The sequence below is a fragment of the Triturus cristatus genome, chromosome 6 (assembly GCF_964204655.1).
Source record: "Triturus cristatus chromosome 6, aTriCri1.1, whole genome shotgun sequence".
NCBI classification, from domain to species: Eukaryota; Metazoa; Chordata; class Amphibia; order Caudata; family Salamandridae; genus Triturus; species Triturus cristatus.
In genome coordinates this window covers 26978236-26989971 of record NC_140589.1, presented here as the reverse complement: position 1 = coordinate 26989971, position 11736 = coordinate 26978236, and positions in this window count along the sequence as shown.

Here is an 11736-nt window from a genome sequence, read left to right as displayed (position 1 = left end):
GGCTGTGTGCTTTCCATCTATGAGTGTGCGGTGTCTGTGCAGGGTTGTGTGTGCTGTCCATCTGTGTGTGTGCTTTGTGTGTGCAGGGCTGTGTGTGCTGTCCATCTGTAAATGTGCTGTGTCGGTGCAGGGCAGTCTGTGCTGTCCATCTGTGAATGTGCTGTGTCTATGCAGGTCTGTGTGTGCTGTCCATTGGTGAGTGTGTTGTGTCTGTGCAGGGCTGTGTGCTTTCCATCTATGAGTGTGCGGTGTCTGTGCAGGGCTGTGTGTGCTGTCCATCTGTGAGTGTGCTTCGTGTGTGCAGGGCTGTGTGTGCTGTCCATCTGTGAATGTGCTGTGTCTATGCAGGTCTGTGTGTGCTGTCCAACTATGAATGCACTGTACCTGTGCAGGTCTGTGTGTGCTGTCCATCTGTGAATGCACTGTGTCTGTGCAGGTCTGTGTGTGCTGTCCATCTATGAACGTGCTGGGTCTGTGCAGGACTGTATGTGCTGTCCACCGGTAAGCATGCTGTGTCTTTGCAGGGCTGTGTACTCTCCATCTGTGAGTGTGCTGCGTCTGTGCAGGGCTGTGTGTGCTGTACATCTGTGAATGTGCTGTGTCTGTGCAAGGCTGTGTGTTCTGTCCATCAGTGAGTGTGCTGGTCTGTGCGGGGCTGTGTGTGCTGTCCATTGGTGAGTGTTCTGTGTCTGTGCAGGGCTGTGTGTGCTGTCCACCTGTGAGTGTGTTGTGTCTGCGCAGGGCTGTGTGCTCTGAATGTGTGAGTGTGATGTGTCTGTGCAGGGCTGTGTGCTCTCCATATGTGAGTGTGCCGTGTCTGTGCAGCGCTGTGTGTTGTCCATCTGTGAGTGTGCTACGTCTGTGCAGGGCTGTGTGTGCTGCTTTACATCTGTGAGTGTGTTGTGTCTGTGTAGGGCTGTGTGCTCTCCATCTATGAGTGTGCTGTGTTTCTGCAGGGCTGTACGCTCTCCATGTGTGAGCGTGTTGTGTCTTTCTAGGGCTGTCTGTACGCTGTCAATCTGTGAATGTGCTGTGTCTGTGCAGGGCTGTGTGCTCTCCATCTGTGAGTGTGCTGTGTCTGTGCAGGGCTGTGTTTTGTCCATCTGTGAGTGGGCTATGTCTGTGCAGGGCTGTGTGTGCTGTCCATCTGTGAGTATGATGTGTCTGTGCAGGACTGTGTGCTCCCCATCTATGAGTGTGCTGTGTCTGTGCAGGACTGTGTGCTCTCCATGTGTGAGTGTGCTGTGTCCGTGCAGGGCTGAGTGTGCTGTCCATCTGTGAGTGTGCTATGTTTGTGCAGGACTGTGTGCTCTCCATGTGTGAGTGTGCTGTGTCTGTGCAGGGCTGAGTGTGCTGTCCATCTGTGAGTGTGCTGTGTCTGTGCAGGGCTGTGTGCTCTCCATCTGTGAGTGTGATGTGTCTGTGCAGGGCTGTGTTTTGTCCATCTGTGAGTGGGCTATGTCTGTGCAGGGCTGTGTGTGCTGTCCATCTGTGTGTGCTGTGTCTGTGCAGGACGGTGTGCTCCCCATCTATGAGTGTGCTGTGTCTGTGCAGGACTGTGTGCTCTCCATGTGTGAGTGTACTGTACATCTGTGAGTGTGCTGTGTCTGTGCAGGGCTGTGTGCTCTCCATCTATGAGCGTGCTCTGCCTGTGCAGGGCTGTGTACTTTCCATCTATGAGTGTGCTGTGTCTGTGCAGCTCTGTGTATTTTCCATCTGTGAGTGGGCTATGTCTGTGCAGGGCTGCGTGTGCTGTCCATCTGTGAATGTGCTGTGTCTATGCAGGTCTGTGTGTGCTGTCCCCCTATGAGTGCACTGTGTCTGTGCAGGTCTATGTGTGCTGTCCACCTATGAATGTGCTGAGTCTGTGCAGGGCTGTGTGTGCTGTCCATCAGTAAGTGTGCTGGTCTGTGCGGGGCTGTGTGTACTGTGTGTAGGAGAGTAGGACCTGCTTCACATGGGTACACCCACTTTTTGCTGGTGTTTCACTGTTTTTCGACCTTAGTCTGGCTGTGGCCCTGCTAATCAGGACCACAGCCTAGCTGCTTCCTCTCTAAAATGGTTTCCATGTACATTAGGTACATATCTAATTGGATTCTGGAGTGCCTTATAAGCCCCTAGTATATGGTGTACTATGTACCTAGGGCATAGGTACCTCAGAGGCCTACCAGGGGCTGAAGCATGTATTATGCCACCCCTGGGAAGCACTCCAAAATGGCACCACAGGTCTGCTACTGCAGCCTGGGTAAGGTGGTGCTCGCTCCCCTTACAGTAGTATAGGCTACCTATATCACTACCATTGCACAGACATATAAAACATATAAGTCACTCCTATGGCAGGCCTTAACAATCCTGAAGGCAGAGTGCTTGGTTTTTATGTGGGAGGGTGCCCCTGCATGAGCAGAGCCCCTCTGCAGCGTTCGGAGTACCTCCTCTGATGCTGTTTGTGGTGCAGCCTGACCATATACTCTTAAGTGCATTATAACCTCGCGGTAAAAGCTAACTTTGGGATGGCTGCACGGAAACATGTCATGTTTGGTGTCAAAAGCTTTGGTATACTACCCCCATGCCAGTTCTGGCGGCGGGGGTAGCATTTCACCCTTCTAGAGGGAGAGACATGTTCACACTGGTCTAACCCTGTAGGAATTTCTAGAGCCCTGGCATCACAAAATCAATCAATCAATCAATCAATCAAAGCATTTGTATAGCGCGCTACTCACCCGTAGGGTCTCAAGGCGCTGGGGGAGGGGGTCCGCTACTGCTCGAACAGCCAGGTCTTGAGTTGCTTCCTGAAGGAGAGGTGGTCTTGGGTTAGGCGGAGGTGGATGGGGAGGGAGTTCCACGTCTTGGCAGCCAGGTAGGAGAAGGATCTTCCTCCCGTTGTGACCCTTCGGATGCGGGGAACGGCGGCGAGGGCGTGACTGGTCGATCGTAGCTGGCGGGTGGGTGTGTAGAAGGTCAGACGGTCGTTGAGGTATCTTGGGCCTTGGTTGTGGAGCACTTTGTGTGCATGGGTGAGGATTCGGACCGTGATTCTCTTGCTGACGGGGAGCCAGTGCAGGTTTCTCAGGTGTTCGGAGATGTGGCTGTGTCGGGGGATGTCCAGGATGAGGCGTGCTGAGGCGTTCTGGATGCGCTGGAGTCTCTTCTGGAGTTTGGCTGTCGTTCCGGCGTAGAGGGTGTTGCCGTAGTCCAGTCGGCTGGTGACGAGGGCCTGGGTGACCGTCTTCCTGGTTTCGGTGGGGATCTGCCACAGACACGGGTCTGGTCTCCTGCTGCTGACCGAAACTCCGGCAGGGGAGGCCTGGACAATAGGTTTCCTGTCGAAGGACCTCCCCAGACAGGCAGATGTGTATTGGGGCTGGGCGGGAGCACTCTCTGGTGCTTTGAAGTCCTGCACTGGGGGCACACTTGGTGCCCCTGTGCATAGTCCAGTTCAAACCGGTTGCAGGGGCTACCTGCCCCTGCTCTGGCACGAAACTGGACAAAGGAAATGGGTGTAACCACCCCTCTTTCCAAACCCTCCCATAGGTGGCTCCCTAGAGTATGTCCAACCCCCAAACTTAGTATAAGTATGGGAACCCAGTCCTTGCGACTTAAGAAGAGGAAGAAGATTTTATTTGCATAATTAATTAAAATTATTACAAAATTCACATAGTAAAATGACGATACAGTACAAAATAAAAAAAATTACTGAAGGTAATTATTCTCGGCTACCAATTTTGTGGGAACAGTGCATATACAGTCCGGAGGTTAAAAAGTCCCAAGTGGCCCACTGGCTGTTTGGCCCTCCTGTTCTATTAATTCAAGGCTTTTTTTTGCTTCTTCCAGAAATTTGACTCCACGGCAAGCCAAGATTATGGAGGAGCCTCTGAGCCAGCTTGTGACCGCATGTCTGCAAGAGCGAATGTTTAACTCGTTGAAAATGGGTTTCAGTAAGAATCGTCTCTGGTTTATCAGGGCCGGGCATGTACAGAAAAGGTGGACCAAAGTTTCTGTATTATACCCACAAAGGCAGCATCGTTTCGTCTGGTGAGGCGGTTTCCAAGACGGTAGTAAGTCTTTTGAGACGTGCATCCCCATCCGATAGGCTATAAAGGCCTTTTTAAGATGACCGCTAAAGTGGGCTGCTAGATATGGCCGTGGTTTTAGGGTTGGGAAAGAGTTCATGATGGTCCAGCCGTGGCGACGTTTTGCCAATATCTCTTTATCCTCCATAAAGGATTTCCTTTTCGCTACCGCGTTGGCTAGTTTACTTAGCGTTGCCATGTCTGTCCCTGCTTTCCAGACTGGTTCCAGCTCTAACTTTTCCACACATAGTTTCAGATGTTGTCCCCAGGTGTTCGGATTTTCAGTTTCCCCACTTTTTTTTATTTCCTCCCAGCTTAGCCAGTCCAGTGTTTCTGAGTGTGCAATTCGAAGTTTATGACAAAGCTTCACGAAGCTGCTCATGCTCCGGTACTTCTGATTTTGCAGACCAAATTCAAGCCTGACTTGTGAGGCTGAGGCAGATTTAGGCAAGTTGAAGACCTCTTTGTATATTTTGATCTGTAAGTTGTTTAAAAGATCGGCCTCCTTCCCGCACCATGTAACTAAACCATAAGATAGGGTGGGCATTATCTGTGCTATAGTTAGGACAGTCCATTTTTCCTTTTAGGGAGCGGTGGGCAAAAATAAAGGATTGCGCCTTTGCTTTTAATGCTGTTTTGTGGTCCTTGTAATTTGCTCCTTTTGTTATTATTATTCCCAAATACTTGTAATTCTCTTGTTCTTTCACTATTATCCCTTGTGCCGTCCAATTGTACTTTAATTTTTGCGGGTCAACTAAACAGACCACTTTGTTTTTTTCTTTGTTTAGGTCCAAACTTTCCCTTTCTAAGTACGATGTTAGTTTGTTGATGGCTCTTTGTAGGTCGATTGGGGTTTTGCTCAACAGAACAATATCATCAGCATATTGTGGATAGTATATTGGGTTGTTTACCAAGTGTGGAGGGTGACTATCTACTGATTCGATCGCGTTTGTGAGGTCGGAGAGAAAAAGATTAAAGAGGGTGGGGGCTAAAACACAGCCTTGTTTTAGGCCTGGGTGCGTTGGAATGCTCCTTGTGGTACTGCCTCCATTTCCCAATTTCACTTTTGTCCAAGTATTGTGATGTAGGGCTTTGATGGCTGTTAAGAGCTGGTATGGCAGCCCCCAGCTCTCCAACTTTCTCCATAGGCGCTCTCTGTTCACTCGGTCGAAGGCGGACTTAATATCTATAAAGCAGGCATACAGGCGAGTGCCCTTTTCTACAGCTTGGTCTATTAGGATAGCCAGGCAAGTTAGGTTAGTTATTGTTACCATTCCTTGCCTAAATCCTGTTTGGAATTTTGGCATAATCTTTGTTTCTGATATCCAAGCTTGTAGTTCGAGTAAAATACAAGAGGCATATAGTTTGGCCTCTACATCTATTAAGGATATCAATCTGTAGTTTGAGGGGTTGCGATGGTCACCGTGCTTAAAAATGGGGTGAATGATGCTACCTTTCCAGGAGGCAGGTAACTCTGCTTGTTTATATATTTGATTGAACAGAGGTGTTAGTACCTCCGACCACAGGTCCGGGTCGTGCTTAAAGATTGCATTTGGCAGCCCGTTTGGTCCTGCTGCCCCCTCTGTCTTTAATCTTCAAATTATTGTCCTCAGTTCGTTTTTGGTGGTTAGATCGTCTAATACTATTGACCCATTCTCTGGTTTTTCCTGCTCGAGTTCCCGGTTTTTATTTTTATTCTCTCCTTTTGGTTCCTCCGTGTGGTCCTTCACTGCCCCTGAGCCGTTGTTGTGACCTGCCTCCATGTTGCTGTATAGAGTTTGCACATGTCTGAGCCAGGTATCTGCACCAACCCCAGCTTCCTGTTGAAGTTTAACCCCTTGATTGAGATCGTTAATGATGCCCCAGAAGTCCCGGCAGTTAGTATTTTTTCCCGAAATTAACAACTTATTCCAGATGGTTTCTTTGTATGTATGCTTTGCGGCACTCAGTGCCTTCCTATAAGTACTCCTGGCTCTCCTCAATTTGGATTTGTTTACCGCAGATCCCAATGTTTTTTGATTTACGAGGTCCCGGACCTCCCTGGCCACCTTTCTTTTTTTAGCTCTAAGGTCCATATTGAACCAAGGCTCCTTTTTGTTGTTAAGATTTCTGTGATTCCCTGAGCTTGCGGGGAACTTTTGCTGCAGGACCTGGATCATTTGTTCCCAGTTGGGTACTCGGTCCTCCTCCCTTTGGTTTCCAAGGTTAGCCATCTGTGTTTTAACTAAGTCCGTGATTTTGCCCAAACCCTCTCCACGCCATTTTAATTTTTTCAGGTTAAACCTTGATGCGTGTTGCAGTAAGGAGGTCATTATTGGCGCCATACTTGGTGCAATACTCATACTTATTATTTCGGGAAGATGGTCACTTTCAGCTCGATGTTCTATACCAAATGCTTCGATACTGGGGATTAACTCATCGCTTATTATAGAATAGTCGATTATTGAATGAACCCTGCCACGTAGGTATGTGGCGGCTGCCGGCCTATCCTCCTTAGAATTCCCATTTAGTATTGACAGTCCATATTCATTTAGGCTAGATGCTAACTTTTTTCCTCCACTGTTTACTTTTATCTTCACCTTCGCCTTACTTTGATCGATAAGGACATTGTTGAAGTCCCCGGAAATGACCAGTGGATATTGTAGATAAGTCCTTTGCATGAGCTTGATAAGTGATAGTAAAGTCACATGTTTTTCTTTTTGTGACTGTCTGTCAGGGTGGATATAAACATTAAGTATTAACAATTTCCACGGGTCCGTCCCCGGTGACTGGTTTTCGGTGATTCTAATCACTTGGACCCACTTCAGGCCCACGTCTATCTTCTCAGATGCCCAGTTGAACTTGAGGGCTACATATGTCGATAATCCACCGCGAGGATGGCCATGCTTGGAAAGGCTTTCAGCGTATATTTGATGTTCTTTGAAGCCTGGAATTGGAGTCGATCTTAGTTTCCACTCCTGGATCAGAATTATGTCTTGTCGTAGGAAAAAGGCTTGGGTTTCATGATCATGGGCCATTTCTCGAAAGCCGTGCACGTTCCACGAGCAAATTGAAACTGTGGGCTTCTTTGTTACTTTCTGGGGGGGCATCAGGTTCCGCGAAATTTCGGTGGAGTTTAAATCAGGGTTAGGTAGCTTTATTACTCAGGACGTTGGGTATCCAGGACCAATCCGTTCTGTCTGCGTGACGGCGACCGGTTTCTTGTGGCTTACGACTTGCACTTAAAGGCTCTGGTGTGGAGGCCCTGGCGCCGCGTAGACAAGCGGAATGTTGGCTTGTACTCTCTTTCCCCTTTATTTGGTCCCGTGTACTAAATTGTAATGGATATGGGTACCTCGGACGCTTGTGACGCATAGTAGATATTCCCCATGTTTCGAACTGAGATCTTGCGAGGTATATCCTATCTACCAGGTCCTTTGAGGCCCAAGTTGTAACTGTTTCTTCTATGTCCGCGTTGTTAGCGTTTTGCTGGAATTCGACAGAATAAATGTCCTGGGAAGTAATGCCTTTTAGGTCCGATATTTCTTTGAACAACGTTAACAGGTTGCCTCGGTTCAGAATGTCCTGCGTCCCCCCTGTCGAATATTCAGGAATAAATGTTAGTTTTAGCTCATATGGGTCTAAGTGTTTACTTTGCTCCTTGTACATTGGGCCTATTTTGCAAGTAGTTATGTTATGTTATGTTATTTATTCTTTTGTATAGCGCAACGGTTACTCAAAAAGAGTGTCCCGGCGCTTTTAGGTAAGGGAAACAGATTTCAGAATAACACAACACAACTAAAAACAGGTTAAAAGATAAACAAAAAGAAAACAAAAGACTGGGAAACCTATTGAGTAAACAGCCAGGTTTTGAGACCTCTTCTAAAATCAAGGAGAGTGAACGCCCCCCTCAAAGGGAGCGGTAGTGCGTTCCACATCTGTGGGGCCAACAGACTGAAAGAGCGGCCCCCCAGGCGAGCCCTCTTCACACGCGGAACAGCCGCCAAGAGTAGAGATTCTGACCTCAACGAGCGAGTCGGATGGTAGAAGGTCAGTCTCTTTTGAAGATGTTTAGCTCCCACCGCATGGAGCGCCTTGTAGGCCAGGGTCAAAGCCTTAAAGGCAATCCGTTTGCGGATGGGTAGCCAGTGTAACGCCACCAACAACCCAGAGGCACTGGCCCGTCTACTTAGGCCAAAGATGGCCCTGGCCGCCGCGTTCTGTACAACTTGAAGCCTTTGTAGCAGATACTCTGGCAGGCCCAGGTAAAGAATGTTGGCATAATCCAACCTGGAGCCTATCAGAGCCTGCACCGTCAGCCTCCTGTGCTCCTCGGATAAGAGAGGCAGGAACCTCCGCAGCATTTTTAACAGGCCAAAGCAAGTGCCGGTTACCCCAGGATCTGGGCTTTCATCGTCAGCCCCTTGTCCATCTTAACCCCCAAGTTTTTAGCCATGGGAGAAGAGCCGGACGGAGGGAACATGTCGATGGGCCACCAGGCCTGCCAGCTAGGCTCCGTCTCGCAACCAAAGAAGAGTACCTCCGATTTGTCGGAATTGCACTTGAGGCTGTTCCGTTGGAACCAAGCGAACACAGCCCCAAGGCAATTCTGGATACTCTCCCCGTCAAAGTCAGCCCCTCTCTCGCAAGAGAAGAGGAGCTGGGTGTCGTCGGCATACGACACGATCCGGGCACCAAATGACTCTGCCACCGCCGCCAAAGGGGTCATAAAGATGTTAAAAAGGGTCGGGCTCAAAATAGAGCCCTGAGGGACCCCGACTCCCAGAGGCGGCATTACGGCGGTGTCAGATGATGTCCAGACCGTTTGCCGGCGGCCGGCCAAAAAGGAAGAAAACCATTTGAGCACCGTCCCCCGCAGACCAATCTCAAAGAGTCTTGCGAGCAGGCCCTCATGGGGGACGGTGTCAAAAGCCGCCGACAAGTCCAACAACACCAGCATGACTTTGCCCCCGGTATCCAACACCCCTTTAATGGTTTCAGAAACCTCAAGGAGCGCGGTCTCGGTGCTACGATGTGGACGGAAGCCCGACTGGGAGTCATGTAATATCTCATGAGACTCCAGAAAATTGGAGAGCACCGACTGAACGTGCTTCTCCAAAATTTTTACAAGGGCCGGCAGCAACGAAATTGGCCTATAATTGGCTGGGGCTTTCGGGTCAAGTCCCGGCTTTTTAAGCAGCGGGACGACCATTGCCTGCTTCCATACTGGCGGCACCTCTCCCAGACTCAACGAGAGGTTGAGAAGAGGGTGCGCCAGCGGATTAACCACCTCCGCCAGTTTACCCAGGAGCTTAGCAGGGCAAGGGTCAAGCGGAGACCCGGATTTTAAGTTGCCCATAAGTGCTAAAGAAGCTGAGGCTGGCAGAGAAGGAAACTCAGCCAATAAGGCGCCCTGCGCGACTGAGGGAGGCGAGCCCGCCACGGGCAGCGGCGATATAACCAGTTCACTCGATAGAAAGGAGTCCTGGATAAGTTTGATCTTGCCTGTAAAAAAACACGCAAGATCCGCCGCCCAAGATTCTGCGGGCCCCTCTTCCGAAGCAGTAGTCCGAGGGGAGATGAATTCTCGAACGATGGTAAAGATCTCCTTACTGGAGTTCGAAGCTGCTTCGATTCTCCCCGCAAGATAGGCTTTCTTTTCGAGGCGGATGTCTCGGTGGTAAGCTTTAATCACAGCCATGTAGGCAGACCTGTCCTTGCTGTCATAATGTGCCCGCCAGGCCCTTTCGGCCACCTTGCACTGCTGCCGCGTAGCCTTCAGAGCAGGGGTGAACCAAGGGGCCGAGACCCGCCTAGATGTCAGGCGGGGGGGCGGGACTGGGGCCAGGTCATTCAGCCTCTCCGTCAGCCATTCTTGCAGGGACTCCAGATCTCTCTCTAGCTCGCCAGACAGAGGACAAGGGTGCGTCACAGCAGCCTGAGCCAGCATCTCAGGGGTCACCCTGCTAAATGCTCTAAGGGCTCGTCCCCGCTGCTGTGAGACAGGGTATGGCGCCCTGGCGTTGCCGCTGATTACAAATTTGGCCAGCCAGTGATCCGACCACAAGACCGGGAGAATCTCTTTCACCACTAGAGGCGAGGTCGAGAAGACCTGATCTAGAGTGTGCCCCTTGTTATGGGTCGGGCCCTGCAAATGCGGGGTAAGACCCAGCGGAGTCATAGCCTCCAAAAGCTTAATAGCGGCGGGGTCCGACGGATCATCCATCCGGATGTTAAAGTCCCCCGCCACTAAGCAGTGTTCTGCTCTCAGTGCTAGGCCAACCAGCACTGAATCAAGATCAGCAAAAAACGTCCCAAGCGGACCAGGGGGGCGGTAGACTAACAGTCCCTTTACTGATTGATGCGGCGCTAGCACAATTGAAAAAGCCAACGATTCCGAGCCGCGGATGTCCTCAGTGGGCAGGATAGTGCAGGGCGTGCCCTTCTTAACCATCAATGCAACCCCGCCACCCCTGCCCTTTGCTCTGTCCTTCCTGAAGACATCGAAATCCTGCGGAATGGCCATAGCCACATCAGGATTGGAAGCTTCACCCCACCAGGTCTCCGTCAGCATTAGGCAAAGTGGCTTCTCTGTCTCGAGGAGCTCAAAGATGTGTTGTGCATGGCTGCGTGCAGATCTAGTGTTTAACAGCATGCAGGCATACTCTGCACCAGCACTGTCAGTAGGCGGGGCTGATGACAAAACCCGTGTCGGATGCCAGCCGCATCCCGGACATCGCGACTTACCTCTGTAGCGGCCCGGGAAGACAGTACAACAGCAGCTCTCCCTATGATTCAAGGAGCGCAGCTCCCTAGAAGAGTACCGCACCGAATGAGGGCCCGGATTACTCATTCTCGGTGAGCAGGGCCCCGCCCGCCGCCGAAACGCCTCCGGGACGCTGACGGGCGCAGACGGGCAGGACTCTGGCAAGACTCCGGCGAGCGACGGCGTCCTAGCTGCGCGTCCCGCTGCGCGGGTGAGAGCGACTTTAAATAGGCACCGAAGTGGAGGGAGGAGCGCCTGGACGCTCCAAGATGGCGCCCGCCACAAACAGCCTGGGCCCAATCCAAGATGGCGCTGGTCGCCGATGAAAGACGATCCCCGGACCACCCACAGAACCCGGGCCCACCAAAACGGTGGTGAGTATTCCACAATTTAAATGCAGGTGTGAGGGGGGGGGAGAGCCCAGCCAGTGCACAATAAGTAAAACAAGGACAAGTGCCAAACGCGCTAAACGCGCTAGAAACTGCCCCAAGTAAAATATTAAAATCTGCAGCCCTTACAAACCGCAGCGCGGTAAAACGGGACCTTTCAGGCAGACCACCAATGAGAAGTGCCTTAAATAGGCACCGAAGTGGAGGGAGGAGCGCCTGGACGCTCCAAGATGGCGCCCGCCACAAACAGCCTGGGCCCAATCCAAGATGGCGCTGGTCGCCGATGAAAGACGATCCCCGGACCACCCACAGAACCCGGGCCCACCAAAACGGTGGTGAGTATTCCACAATTTAAATGCAGGTGTGAGGGGGGGGGAGAGCCCAGCCAGTGCACAATAAGTAAAACAAGGACAAGCGCCAAACGCGCAAAAACGCGCTAAACGCGCTAGAAACTGCCCCAAGTAAAATATTAAAATCTGCAGCCCTTACAAACCGCAGCGCGGTAAAACGGGACCTTTCAGTAGTGAGGTTA